The following is a 13,533-nucleotide window of genomic DNA, read 5'->3' on the forward strand; positions in this document are numbered from 1 at the left end:
GGTGCTTGGTGGGATAGATATAGATAGTCTGAGTGTGTGTGTGTGTTTGTGTTTGTGTGTGTGTGTGTGTGTATGTGTGTGTTCAACCAAACAACTTTTTTTTTTCATCATTTGGGTTAACTCGATATTATAGTCCTAAGAAAAAAGTGGGTATTCTATAAATGTAGGCTAGCTGGTGGGCTTTTAGTCACCAGTTTGCACCAAATTCCCAACATACACCAACCACACAGAATGTGCATGAAGAGCTGCTGGACGCTCTGCCCAGCGGGGTTGTTGCATGCTTCCTGCACACATCTCCAGTGCACTCATTCTAACGTCGCACACAGTACTTTATTTTTCAGTATCTCATAACTAGGGAACCCCTAGGACTAGTTCCCTCAAATTCATTACATTTGTATCTCAAATTAGTCTACTAAATTCCCTTGAATTATTAAATCTTTCAAATTATTAAATTGTACCTACCAATTACTCAAATGATTCAACTACATTGCGTCTACTAGTCAACATGGATCATCTGAATAGAGTTTGACACATCAATCTCTCCAGCCACATCACGCCAAAACTATTGCCTGTGGTCTACTTATCAGAATATTTATGCCAGAATATGACTTAACAGCTCTTACAAACCTCCTTTAGAAAATCTGGCATTTATGTGATTGACAGAACAGTGCTTTAAAGCTCAATGACACACATTTACCACATCGTCGAGATGTCTAGTCTTAATTGGAGAGACTGCAGAGTCTCCTGTACATTGTTTCTTCGTTATCATGTAACATTTTATAAAAGTAACCCAGTGGGTGAAGGTAATCAAAATGCACATCCAGTAAGTGAGTTGCTGAGCTGAGAGAAAGTAATCAAGAGACCATGAAAAAACCTGCACACTTTTATTGTGCAAACAATGTTTTGATCCCAAAAGGGATCTTCATCAGGTCTCAAAGACACTGTACACAAACCACCCCTATACATAAGATCAGGACATACATTCGATCTGATGGACTAATGATGAGGACAACTCAGTGGCTCAGAGAGAGCCACACACTATTCCAGCCAATCAGCAGGGGGTGTTTGTGCTAGTGCACAGGACAGGGGGAAGTCATCAGAGCAGCTGTCTGTGTGAGGACATGACAGTCTGCTGTCTCCAGCACCCATTGAATGGTAAGGAGGGCTGGCGATTGGACAGAGAGAGGCCATGGCCAATTCACATAGAAAGTGTTTTCTCACCGAACAGATATGTGTATTCAACTTATTAACCATATCAATGAATCAATAAATACAAACACTGTTGATTTCTCCCTGCGGAGCCGACATGCAAACTATTTTGGTTCAGTAAATCTCGGCTGTCAGTCAGCCTGATGAAGGCAGTTTGGGCGACCGCTGTCCTCTCAGCTCCCCAGGAGGTGCAGCTGACAGACAGCTGCCCCTGTTACAGAGACGCTGAACGTAGGTTGAGGGAGGAGTGTGGAGGCCGCAGAGAGGCGGAGAGTGTGGATGGACTGTTGTGCTCACATGAGACGAAATTCTTTTTGTGCTCGTGATGAAGTGTGAGAGGTACATTCGCAACTGTACAGCTGACCCATCGCTTTGGATTCCGCCATATTTCTCTTTTGGTCGTTGCCTAATAATCATCAATCTTTCTCCAGAATGACTGACTCTACATTTAACAAATCGTCAGCTAAAGTTGGGAGGTTGCAATTACATGGTATGTGACTTAGGCAACTACAGTAGGCCACGAGAACGCCCCAAGATCTGTTTTTTACTGACCAAAAAAATAATCCTCTGTCTAACAGAAAACATTTTATATTACTGTATTATAAGAAGAGAGTATGGCTAAACAGAGAAAACACTGAGGAGCATCTACACAAACCTAAGCATAATCATTAGAAACCTTCTACAAAAGACTGATTAGTGCCCAGACTAATCATTCTTCAACTCTTCAAGTTTCCAATTACGCCAAGCAGCCTTTCTAATTATTAAATACTATAATAACTATGGTACTTATGGTAATGAGATGCTCCGTTTTTTAAGAAATCCTACTACGTCAAATTCACAAGTGGATGTTCAAAAGCATGAATGATTCTTTTCTTAAACACATATGAATTTTGCAAGCAAAGGTCTTACCTGAAGTCATTACTTTAATAAGCACCTCATACTGTGCTTAACTTTCATGCTGACAATCATTTTGTCAGAAAAGGGTTTTTAAATGGCGAGTAAATGAATGAACAAAACTCATTGCACTCCTGGCTTTTAAAGTCAACTTGACAGCTGCTGGTGGTGTGAGGCTAAGTGAAGGTAGATATTAAGTGGGTGACACGGTCAATGCTGCTTGGTTATTTTGAAAAGACACTGAAAAAGAAACTACAGGCTATGGCAGATCTACAAGTCATAGGAGGAACTCGATATGTCTAAACTTGACATGGAGAATCAAATGAGAAGGAACAACATACTTGTGGACGGTATCGCTGATGAATAGGGAACGAGCTTGGAAACTTCTGAAACAAGATTAAAATCATGCTGGAGAAAAACCTAGGCCTGAGAAGTGAGTGCATGGAGATTGAGCACACACACAGAAGTGGCAAAATAGCCAACCCAGACCAACTGTAGTTAAATTTCTTCATTTTAAAGACAGACAGTCCATCCTCTCTGTAGCGAGAAGGCTCAAAGGAACTAACATCTTTTTAAGTGAAGACTTTTCAGACATAATGAAAAAAAGAAGTAGAGACCTTTTCTAAGCCCTGAGAAGCCAGAGAAAGAGGAGACAAAGCCAGTCTGAGGTATGACAAACTGGTTATTCAGCTAAGGGGTCAGACCCAGGCTAACTGAATGGACCTGCTTTGCTTTTAACTTGGGTGGACAGTGTTTTAAATATGGCTGTATGAACAATGTCTATGGGTTTACTTAAGAAAGGCTTAAGGATCACACATCTTAACATCTGTGGTCTGTTCAAGATCTGTTCAAGTTCAAGACCTCTTGATACTTCTCAGCAGTGATAATATAATGTATATGTAATTGTAATCTCAGAAACACATTTAGATATCTCAGTCAATGATTCTGATGTAGCCATACCTGGTTATAGTATTTTTAGACATGACAGAAATAAGCATGGGGGAGGTGTTGTCATATATGTACAAAACCACATCCTAGATAAGGTCAGAAATGATCTGATGAATCCAGTTATAGAAGCCTTTTGGCTTCAAATTCACCTACCTCACATCAAACCAGTACTTATCAGTTGTTGTTATAGACCCCCTAGCTCTAATGTACAATACACTGATGGTATATGTGCTATGCTTCAGAAAGCAACAGATGCAGACAGATGGATATACTTTCTGGGGGACCTTAACGTTGACTGGCTTTCTTCATCCTGTGCTCTGAGAGATTACTAGTTGTAATGAATGTATGTAATTTTACTCAGATGCTGAACATGTCTACCAGGGTGAGCTCTGACATATCTGGAGTTATATCTGCCACATGCATTGACCACATTTACACTAATGCCAGTGAACTCTGCTCTAAGGCCGTATCCATCCCTGTTGGTTTTAGTGACCACAATACTGTAGCTATAGCAAGAAAAACTAAAGTACCGAAGGCCGGGCTAAGGTCTTATAAATCCTTTTGCAATGAAAAATTTGTTAAAGACATAAAAAATCTACAGAGAGACAGAGTTTGCACAGTGAAAGACACAGATATTGCACTTCGCATTTTCTTTTGAGATGTTACAGATTGTTGCAGACAAGCATGTACCAACAAAAAAATTCACTGTGAGAAGTACTTTGGCCCCGTGGCTCGATGAGGAATTGAAAACATGCATGGCTCACCGGGATGAAATGAAACGTGCTGCAATAAAATCGGGAGATTCTATTAAATACCGTGAACTCAGAAACAAGGTCTCAAAAATGAACAGACTGAAAAAAAGATCTTATTATCAAAACAAGATTCATGAACTAAAGCATGATGGGAAGAAATTATGGAACACTTTTAACAACATATTACGTAGGTCTAAAGCGAATAACCTTTCCTTCAGAGTCAGATGGTGCATTCATTACAAAACCCCTTGAAATTGCTAATTATTTTAACGACTTCTTTATGAAAAGGTTGACAGTCCAAGAGATAATATGAATAACTCAAATGTTGGACTATCTCTAATTGAAGAATTTATCATGAAAAACAAAGATTGTAGATTTGACTTTGAACCAGTACAACTAGAGGAGGTAAAAAATCTTCTTCTAATCTCAGTAAAAAATGATAAACAGTCTGGACTGAATAATCTTGATGGTAAATTAATAAGAATATAGCTGATTACATTGCTGAACCAATATGTCACATTTTTAACCTTAGCCTGAAGCAAAATGTTTTCCTTCAAGCATGGAAAGTTGCCAGAATCATTCCAGTATCTAAGAACAGTAGAACTGCCTTCATTGGGGTGAACAGCAGACTTATTAGTATTCCTCCTGATCTTAGTAAATTTATGGAGAGATTAGTCTTCTATCAAATTTTTAACTATTTCTCTGTCAGTGGCCTTGATTCTGAGTTTCAGCATGCCTACAAAGATGGCCACTCAACCATTTAGTGGCATCTAGTAGAACAGACTTGCAGAAATGGAATAAAATATTCACAAGTATATTTTAATTAGTGCATAATCACCTGAAAACAAGTGTTTTCGTTGCCTTAGAATGAGCCCTTTACATCTACATAGGAAGCAGGTCCTCTTCCACGGAGGCACACCATGTTGCACCACCATGTTTCTACAGTAGCCCAGAACGGACAAACCAAACACTGGCTCTAGAGAGAGCCTTTCGTGTTTTTCGCGAGTTCCTACACATTCGGAAGGAGAAGGTGAGGGGAGGGGTATTCAGTTGGTTGCAAACTGCAACCTCACTGCTAGATGCCAGTAAATCCTACACACTGGTCCTTTAATACAGATGACTGATAACTGGTTGAGTCAAATAGATGATAAAAGAAATGTTGGAGCTGTCTTGCTTGACTTCAGTGCTGCTTTTGATGTAACTGACCATGAACAACTTCTGAAAAAACTTTCGGCATGTGGTTTCAGTACAAATGCTGTCAGCTGGATGAAAGGCTACCTGACTAACAAAATGCAATGTCTTAGATCTTGGATATCGTAATATCGTGAAATGGCATGGATGTTGTCTTCTCCTGGTTTTAAAGGCTGCATTATAGTAAAGTGATGTAATTTTCTGACCTTACCTGACTGTCCTAGCTGTTCTATTATTTGCCTTCATCATGTCTACATCTAGTTATTGTATCCACATTACAGATGATTGTTTATCAAAAATCTCATTGTGTGAATATTTTATGAAGGCACCAATAGCCATCCTTACAATAATGTCGAAATATCAATATGGAGGTATTTGGTCAAAAATATTGTGATATTTGATTTTGGCCATATCACCCAGCCCTACCTTTTGAAGATGAGAGGGTTCTGTGTGGTAAGGGGTGATCTGGGTTTTTTTTTATGTGTGGACCCCAGAAGAATAGTTGCTACCCTGGTGGTTAACTGACAGGTAGGAAAAAAAACAGACAACAGGTGGAAAGATGGGTAAACACAGCTCTAATGGAGCTTATTGTGGATGTAGTCAGAAAGGTGATGCTCTGTGGCCCACAGGGAGCAGACAGCAGGCCTGACCTTCCAATTCTACATACAGCGCAGCCACTCTCATGCTGTAATTACCTGTCACCCTTTGAGCGTGTGTGTATCGGTGTGTGTTTAGAAGGAAGGGGTGTGGTAGGAGACAGCACTTGCACTTGACCCAACAAGCAACACAACCCTGTGTTTCTCATAAATTACATGAAAAAAGCATCAACGGACCCGTACACCTACCTGAGACCCTGACTCCCCTGGCCTCTCCCTTTCTGCCTCCCAGTAATTACCTGTGGGCCTATGGAGGGGTGGGGACCATTGTGTCCTGCCTGCAGAGCACTCAGGGAAATGTGGGATTGATGCGCACTCAGCGACCTCTCTGATTGGGGTTAACAGCAGCCTCATTTGCATGAGGAGATGGGGCTTTCATTAACTACAGTAGCAAGACCTCAGGTGCAAAACACACATACCTGCACACATGAACACACACATTACACACACACAGGGAGAGGGTAAATTATTTAACCTTTCAAAAGACACAAGGTACTCCTGTTTGTTTTTTTGGTGTGTATCAAAAGTATCGTCACATTTATCATCATGACTGAACTTTTACAAGCCAAAATATCCCCAAAACGTCGTGAGCACATTTACAAAAATGCTAATGATAGTAAAGATTTTTGCTGAGTCAGTAAAAAGTGTGCATTGTTCAAAGACTTTTCTGAGGATAGATTTAAAGATTGTTAAGTGAAGAGAAAACTAAAAAAGAAAAAAAAGAAAAAATAAAGGTTGGTCGTGCAAGAAGGCATTAAAATTGTTAATTAGTCAGTTGTGGTAGTAACAAAACATTTTTGAAGTAGTTTTTGAGTAGTTAACTTCTGAAGCAGAACCTAATTTTTCCAGGAATAAACTACATGAATTCCAGTCTTGGAGTAGAACACAAAAACAAACAATTATAGATCTTGTTAAAAGTGTCCTTCAAGACACTGAACCCTATTTGCTTTGTAAGTCATTCCTTGGCTAAAGGACAAACTATTAGTGGACATTAACCAAAAGTGTTTTTGTCCAGCAGCATGAAATAACGATAAGACTCATTACTCCCTGGCCCATATTCTCTGTTCTGGAAATGACCTCAACCCCAGTAAAATGCCCATTTTTCTGCTTGAGTTCTGCATCTTTGATTAGTTGTGGAAAAATTCAGCATTCAACATTGACATTCTCCCATGTCATCCAATCTTTGCAAGGCCTTACTCAGCCATGCGCAAAATTATGCCCAATTACATCTCCTTGCACCAATTAACAGAAGCAAAACTGGTGAGTTTAGCACAGGTACAGTAAGACATGACAATTCCCACAATACAGAACAAATAGTTTTTCACCTTATCCAGAAAGATCTCTCACAGGGTTTGTGCAGCTCTAGCAAAAAAATGGTTCTGAAATAGGTCTGGCAACACAAGACTGTCCCTTTGTCAACTGTTTGATTTATCAATAAGTTTCTTGATAATTCTACATCATACAAACACACACAGAGAGGGCATGCCAGACAATTTACAACTGAAGACAGCTCAGAGCAGATCTGAAATGGAGTCACGCAACAAAGTGGACACTTCACTCAGTGACACCTACAAATGCTCTCCCTCTGTCTCTCTCTCTCTCTCTCTCTCTCTCTCTCTCTCTCTCTCTCTCTCTCTCTCTCTCTCTCACACACACATACTCACACACTCTGTCCTGTGCTGTCATGTATAATTCAGCGTGTGGCCGGGCGGGCAGATGCCTCATCCCCAGGGGGTCCCATCATGCCTTTGCTAGGATGAAACATTTAACAGCACAGGACAAAATGGAACACGCTCAACGAATAAACAGGAAGGGTTTCTGGAAGAACACACACACACACACACACACTACATTCACAGTCTCACTATCACATGGTTACTTCAAGACACACACAAACGCTCAATCAAAATTTCCCAAGATTTAAAAGAGAAACTTAACGTGTGAGCTTTTTTTGTGAAATCATTTTTGCCTACGTTTCAATCGCACTACATGATGTTTCTGAGTTTCTACAGTTCTGTACGAAAACATCTTTTATCATCATGACCTCCAAGCCCTAATGCGCACACGCCCACTTGCAGAGAAGGGCACAGAGACACTGGTTCTCCTTTTAAGGCTGTGACACTTAGTGAAAACAAATGGCCACTTGGCTGCACACATACACACACACACACACACAAACACACCAGAAGTGGGTCGTTAAATGAGTCACCCAACAACTGTAAGAGTGCTTTTATGCCAGCATAAGTGAATAACTGTAGAGAAACGACAATATTGCCGCATAATATCAATATCATGTTCCATAATTCAGCACATGATGGGGCAAAGAAGAGGAAGCTGTGTCTGTGTGTGAAAGCTCATATGCTTCTGTACGTGTGTTTTTGTGTGTGTGTGAATGCATGCCTGTGCTTGATGGAGCAAAGAGGAAGAAATTCTGTAAGTGTGAGCAGATGCTGGTCCTTTGAGTATGCATGTGTGTGTGTGAGAGAGAGAGCGAGAGAGAGCCTAAGAAGGCCTGGAGCGAGGCCAGGCCGGCTGTAGACTGTGAATATTAATGTGTTATAACCTTGACACAGGAGGAGCTGCTCCTGCTGGAGAGGAGCCTCCTCTGATGACATCAGACAAGAAGACATTAACTCCTACCTGATGTAACACACTGAGGCACGAATCCTCACTCTACTCCTCTCCTCTCATCTCCTCTCCCTCCCTCTTCAACCTCTTCTTCCCCTCCGTTACCTCCCACCACCTCTCTCCTCTCTCCTCCTCCGTTCTAATCCTTGTCGCCCTCCCTTTTATGTAATTTAACCTTGTCCCTTCAAACATCACGCCCTCCGCCTCTTCTCATCCCCACTTCTCAGTTCAGTCTCTCCCCAACTCCATCCCCTTCCTCTCCTCTCCGTTTTCACCCTCATCTCCCAACTCTCCAATCTTCTAATCTAGCCTTGTCACCTCACATCTCACGTCGTCAACCTCCTCTCCTCTTCTCTTCTCCCTCACCTCTCACCACCTCGCTCCTCTCGTCTTGTCCACCTCTCCTCAGCTCTCCCTTCACTCCCTTTCTCCTCTCTTCCTTTCCACTCGCCTCTCTCTGCACCTGCATCTCTAACATACACACCTCATGTCCTGCTCTCCTCCCCTCACATTTTTGCCATTCAGCTCCCATTCTTCTTCTTTCCCTCCTTCTTTCGTGATTGTCTATGATTCTGGCTGGTACCACTACATTCTTCCCTTTCTGTCTCTTTGTCTCTCTTTCTCCCATTCTCTCTCTCTCTCTTTCTCTCCCTCCTCCCCCCGAATTCTCTCTCTCTCTCTCTCTCTCTCTCCCTCTTTCAGCTCACTGCCAGGCTAACACAGCCCAAACTGTTCAGCTGCAACTGTTCCAAGCCCAATAATTACAGCTTGTCAGAAAGAATTAATTTTCTCATTTCTCATAAAGACGTGTAAAAAATTACCATGTTATTATAACGCCGCCACTCTCTGGAGGCACCAACAAAAAACAAATTTAATTTCGGAAATTCTTCCCTCGCACATTAAATTAAACACATAAATAAGAGTTTAGGAATTGGGGGGAGGTTGTGGGGGGCGGGGGGGGGGGAGCATATGTTCGTTAGGCCGGCCCCAGCTCTGGGTAATGGCCGTCGTAATGTTTTGATGGGCCCGGCTATTGGTAAGCACCAACACATTTGCATGATCACCGTCGCGGCAGGCAAGTGAGCTGCCAATTAGCTCTCATACAGCTCTGGACAGTGTTGGGAGAGAGAGGGGACAGGGGATCTGTTCAGCACCGGAAACACACAGCGAGATATGGAAGAGAGCTAATTAACAACCATGTATGGAGAATAGCATATTTACTGCAGGGAGATGCTCTAAAGCATGTGCGGCTTTTAACAGAGGATAATATCTATTACTTTTAAGGAAATGTTTATAACTGACAGTACAGCAAGGCTTTGGGTTCAGTGGTTCAAATAATGATAACAAAAAAAAAAAAAAACAGCAACAGAATTGCAGGGCTGCAGACCATGTGTGATGATGCAATAAAATCTACGTTTTGTGTTTTTTTTATTTAATGTTACAGTTTTATTACTGCCTTCTTGCTTTGCTCATTTTGCTCTGTAAAGGCTCCATAGGTAATTACTCGGGTTATGAGCATCATTAGTGGGCATAGACCAACGCGGAGGAGAATGGAGTAGCTTTTACAGAAGAAATTATTTCTTCTTTGAAACATCATGATGAAATCTTCCCGCATCTGACTGGACAAATACAATACATTACAACTGGTTTCTGAAAACACAATGCTGCTCATTGTCATCATCATGGAGGTCTGGTCTCTCCAAATTTGAGAAGTAAAAAGATGAAGAAAAAAAAATCTGTTCATTTTTCACTAATCTTTGTGTTTGCTTGTGAAATGCCGGACAGTTTTAGCTCTTCTGGCCTCTAAAAAACTCTTGAATAAAACGGTCTGAGAAGAACAAAATCAGTGTTTGGTTGAATTGCTCACAAGTCATGAGCTGTGATGTAGGGTCACAAGAAGACGACGCTTCATTTTAAGAGGACACAAGCAATAAAAATTGAGAACCACTTAAATACCCTCTAGTATTGGTTAATGGTTAGCAGAAGCTGAGCTTATAGGATTTAGGCTGGCATTAGGAGGGTAATGAATGCAGCTGTAAAGTGCAGATGACAATTTGTATTCTGTTGTAACCTGCAAAATGTAAAATTCCCTTATCATAAATGGCATAACTATGAAATTTAAAATTTTGCATGCATGCTTTCATTAGAGTTCCTTTTCCTTTCACCATTGTGTTTTATTGGATTTCAAGCTGTGATCACATAATTCCGGAAATGGATGATTAATACCTTGTTCTCAATCTTTTTGTTTGAGGCTATGTAGCAACTGTTTCTGCATTCCTTTGTGGCGGATGACAAAAATGTAAAATATTTAGATTTTTAATGCAATAATTTAAGTAACTGCTGCTGGTATTTGCCAACATCATCTAATTATCCAATCCTGCTAGCATCCACAAATAGAAAATGAAAGTTTTTATTACACAATGAAGTGCTGCACAACTCAAATTAACAAGAGAGCAAACTGAAACTGGCTCAAAGTCAGACAGTGTATTGTTGGCCAAAAGTGATAAACTTTAAGACAAGGCAGAGGATGTGATGGGTGAGTGGTACTGATACATCAATTGATTAGACTTTCTGATGTCGTTTGGAGATTATCAATCATGGAAGCAGAATACTTAAAGAGTGAGGTCAGAGACATTAAAAAAAAACAAAAAAAAAAAAAACTCATGAAACTGATGCAGAAGACCAGCCCCTCTCACTCTGACGGGGGAACTCCCACAACGAAACAAACTCACCCAAACACAGATGAACGGGGTGTCCCCTCCAACTCTCTGGCGCAGCAAAGACAAGGACTTTCCCTGCCTGCAGCATAGGACACACACACACACAATCCCAGGCACACACACAGAAAAAGGTCATCCCTGTTTGACACACACACACACACACACACAGTGGGCAGACTCATGGCTGATCTGACAGGGCTGTGACAAACACTCATACATCTATACACATATACACACACTCACACACACACGCCTGGGTCAGTGTAGCCAGTGCCAGTTAAATCTCCTCAGCAGAGCAGTGATGAGGCCGCAATCTGTGATCTTGACACTGCCTTGACACACACTGTCTGGACTTCTTCACACACATAAACACACACAAACACACACACATATACACAAAGAGCATGCAGACACTATCAGTTGATCCTCTATTTCATGGTCATTTGTTTAGTATCTGGGTTTGTTATCTCTACCCTCCTCTGACTCCAGGCCTTGTTCTCTATACAGCCGTAACCGCTGCTTTTTGTTGTCCCAGCTAAGCACGCCATGCCATCGTTTTTTTTTCCTGATGTGCCACAACATTTACAGAAAGTCACCAGTCAAATTCATTTCCTACCAAAGTTTTTAGATGAGCAAAACTCCCCAAGATAGAAACACATGACCGTGCAGAAGATTAGCGCTCGTGCTGCTAAAAGACCTATAAGAAACGGACAAATCTATCAGCGTGGCTGTCGGTAAACTTTTATATGTAAAGACTGAGTTTAGAGTGATTTGATGTGTGTTTGTGTGCGTGGAGTAAACCAGCTTCTTTACTTTGCTCTGGTTAAAGGAAAAATACACCCTTTAATAGTGTTCCGCACGTGCATACTGTATTATTGTGGTTAGTACATTCCACCAGTCATTTTGTGATGAAGACAAGTTTTCTATTGATCTGCTTTAAGTGAAACAGCATCCTTTATTTCCCAGAAAGCTTTACAGCAACCCCAGAGAATATCCATACACTTCAATATTTGCATGAAGCAGCTGTGAGTGACGATTTTACATTCGGGGCAATGCCCTTCACTCAGTATGATGTCATTATATATATCTTTGCCTCTGCCATGATGAATTCATTGTAACCTGAATGATTGACTGTCAGTACAAAAACAAGGAATACATTTTTTGTGAGAATAAAATACCCTGCCAGAAAACAAATTAGAAAGGGGTTTAGCCACCACTGTCTTTGTGTCTTTGACTTCATAGGTTACTTATTATTTACTTACTTAAATGGGAATTAAATGGGAACTATTATCCCAATAGTAAAAAGCAATACTGATGATGACTCATGTATGTGGGTTTGTTGACTTTAAAATGTTCACATAACCTTGAGCTTTAACTGTTTTAATAACTGTGACTGAGCAAGAGAACACAATCGTGTTCTTCTTAATAAAAGACTGAGCTGTGTTACTCTGTATTTGTGTTGCGTCTGTGTTAACTGTACATGCGATAGACACAGAAACACAGACAGGAGATTGCTTGGAGCCCTTACCAGTTACTTGGTGAAACAACCTGAAGAGAAAAATGTCCAAATGTGATCAGCTCCTCTGTCCCCTGAGCCCAATCGCTCCTGGATAGAGAGAAGAACAGACACAGCCGATTAATGATAGAGTATTTATGTCCTCTAAATGCAGATTACCAAATGTGCGGTATTGTTGGGTAAGAAACAATAAGTCTCTGAGAGAACTAGACAAACAAAGAAAATGAGGTTGGTTTATGAACTTTCTTAAAACTATTTTTTTTAAAACTCTTTAAGCCAAACACTTTTCTGATTTTGACATCTTTTAGGAAGCCATTATTATGTCTTACGCAGCTTTTGGGTATAACAATAGTTGGCAAGTGGGGGTTCAATGTCTTGGTCAAGTTATGAGTGGCCATTGTCGGTCATTAAACTTAACTTAATTTCAGTTCATCACTAACCATTAGACCATTGTATGAACCTTCGTGGCTCAACCATTTTCTAATCTGGGCCTTAAATTAGATTCCAAAATTTTCAAAAAGTCTAAAAGATGCATATGTGCCTGGATGCTTCTGTACTTGGATGTGTGAGGTACAAAATTAAGGAGAGTGAAATGAGAAAATCAGGCACAAAAAGTGAGAGAGAAAAACTGAGGGCAGAGTCACTTATTTAGCTCAAAGATCCTCCTCCCTTCCCTCTCCCTTACCCTCCCACTCTTACTCCCAACACCCTCCCACCCCCCCACCCCTCACCCCCTCCATACCAGAATTCTTCCATCTATAAATATCAACAAGAGAGACTATAGAACTACATACACACATATTATAAACACACACACACCAGTCTAAACCAATGAGCACAGTGGCGTATTGTGCCATCAGAGCCAATACACACTTCCACGGCCATTACTCCCCATGGAAACAGGCGAGCGCGTTCGCACACACATGTGATGTTGACGTTGTTCCCGCACAGTGGCTGCCTTAGACAATAAGCTATTTCAGGGCCAAATCACTGACAAAAATCCATTTTTCCACCCCACT

General features: G+C 41.0%; 2 long non-coding RNA genes across 5 annotated transcripts in view; one reads left to right on the forward strand and one right to left on the reverse strand.

The window, feature by feature from the left end:
* The window catches only part of LOC122975619, a 292,897-nt gene that overhangs the window by 212,412 nt on the left and 66,952 nt on the right, over positions 1-13,533 (forward strand). The window lies entirely within an intron of this gene.
* LOC122975618 overlaps positions 1-13,533 on the reverse strand; it is a 98,213-nt gene that overhangs the window by 9,980 nt on the left and 74,700 nt on the right. The window contains exon 6 of the long non-coding RNA XR_006400739.1: positions 12,527-12,604. This is a non-coding gene — a long non-coding RNA (uncharacterized LOC122975618). The remainder of the gene's footprint in view (positions 1-12,526; positions 12,605-13,533) is intronic.

Source organism: Thunnus albacares, chromosome 23 (assembly GCF_914725855.1).
Source record: "Thunnus albacares chromosome 23, fThuAlb1.1, whole genome shotgun sequence".
Classification (NCBI taxonomy): Eukaryota; Metazoa; Chordata; class Actinopteri; order Scombriformes; family Scombridae; genus Thunnus; species Thunnus albacares.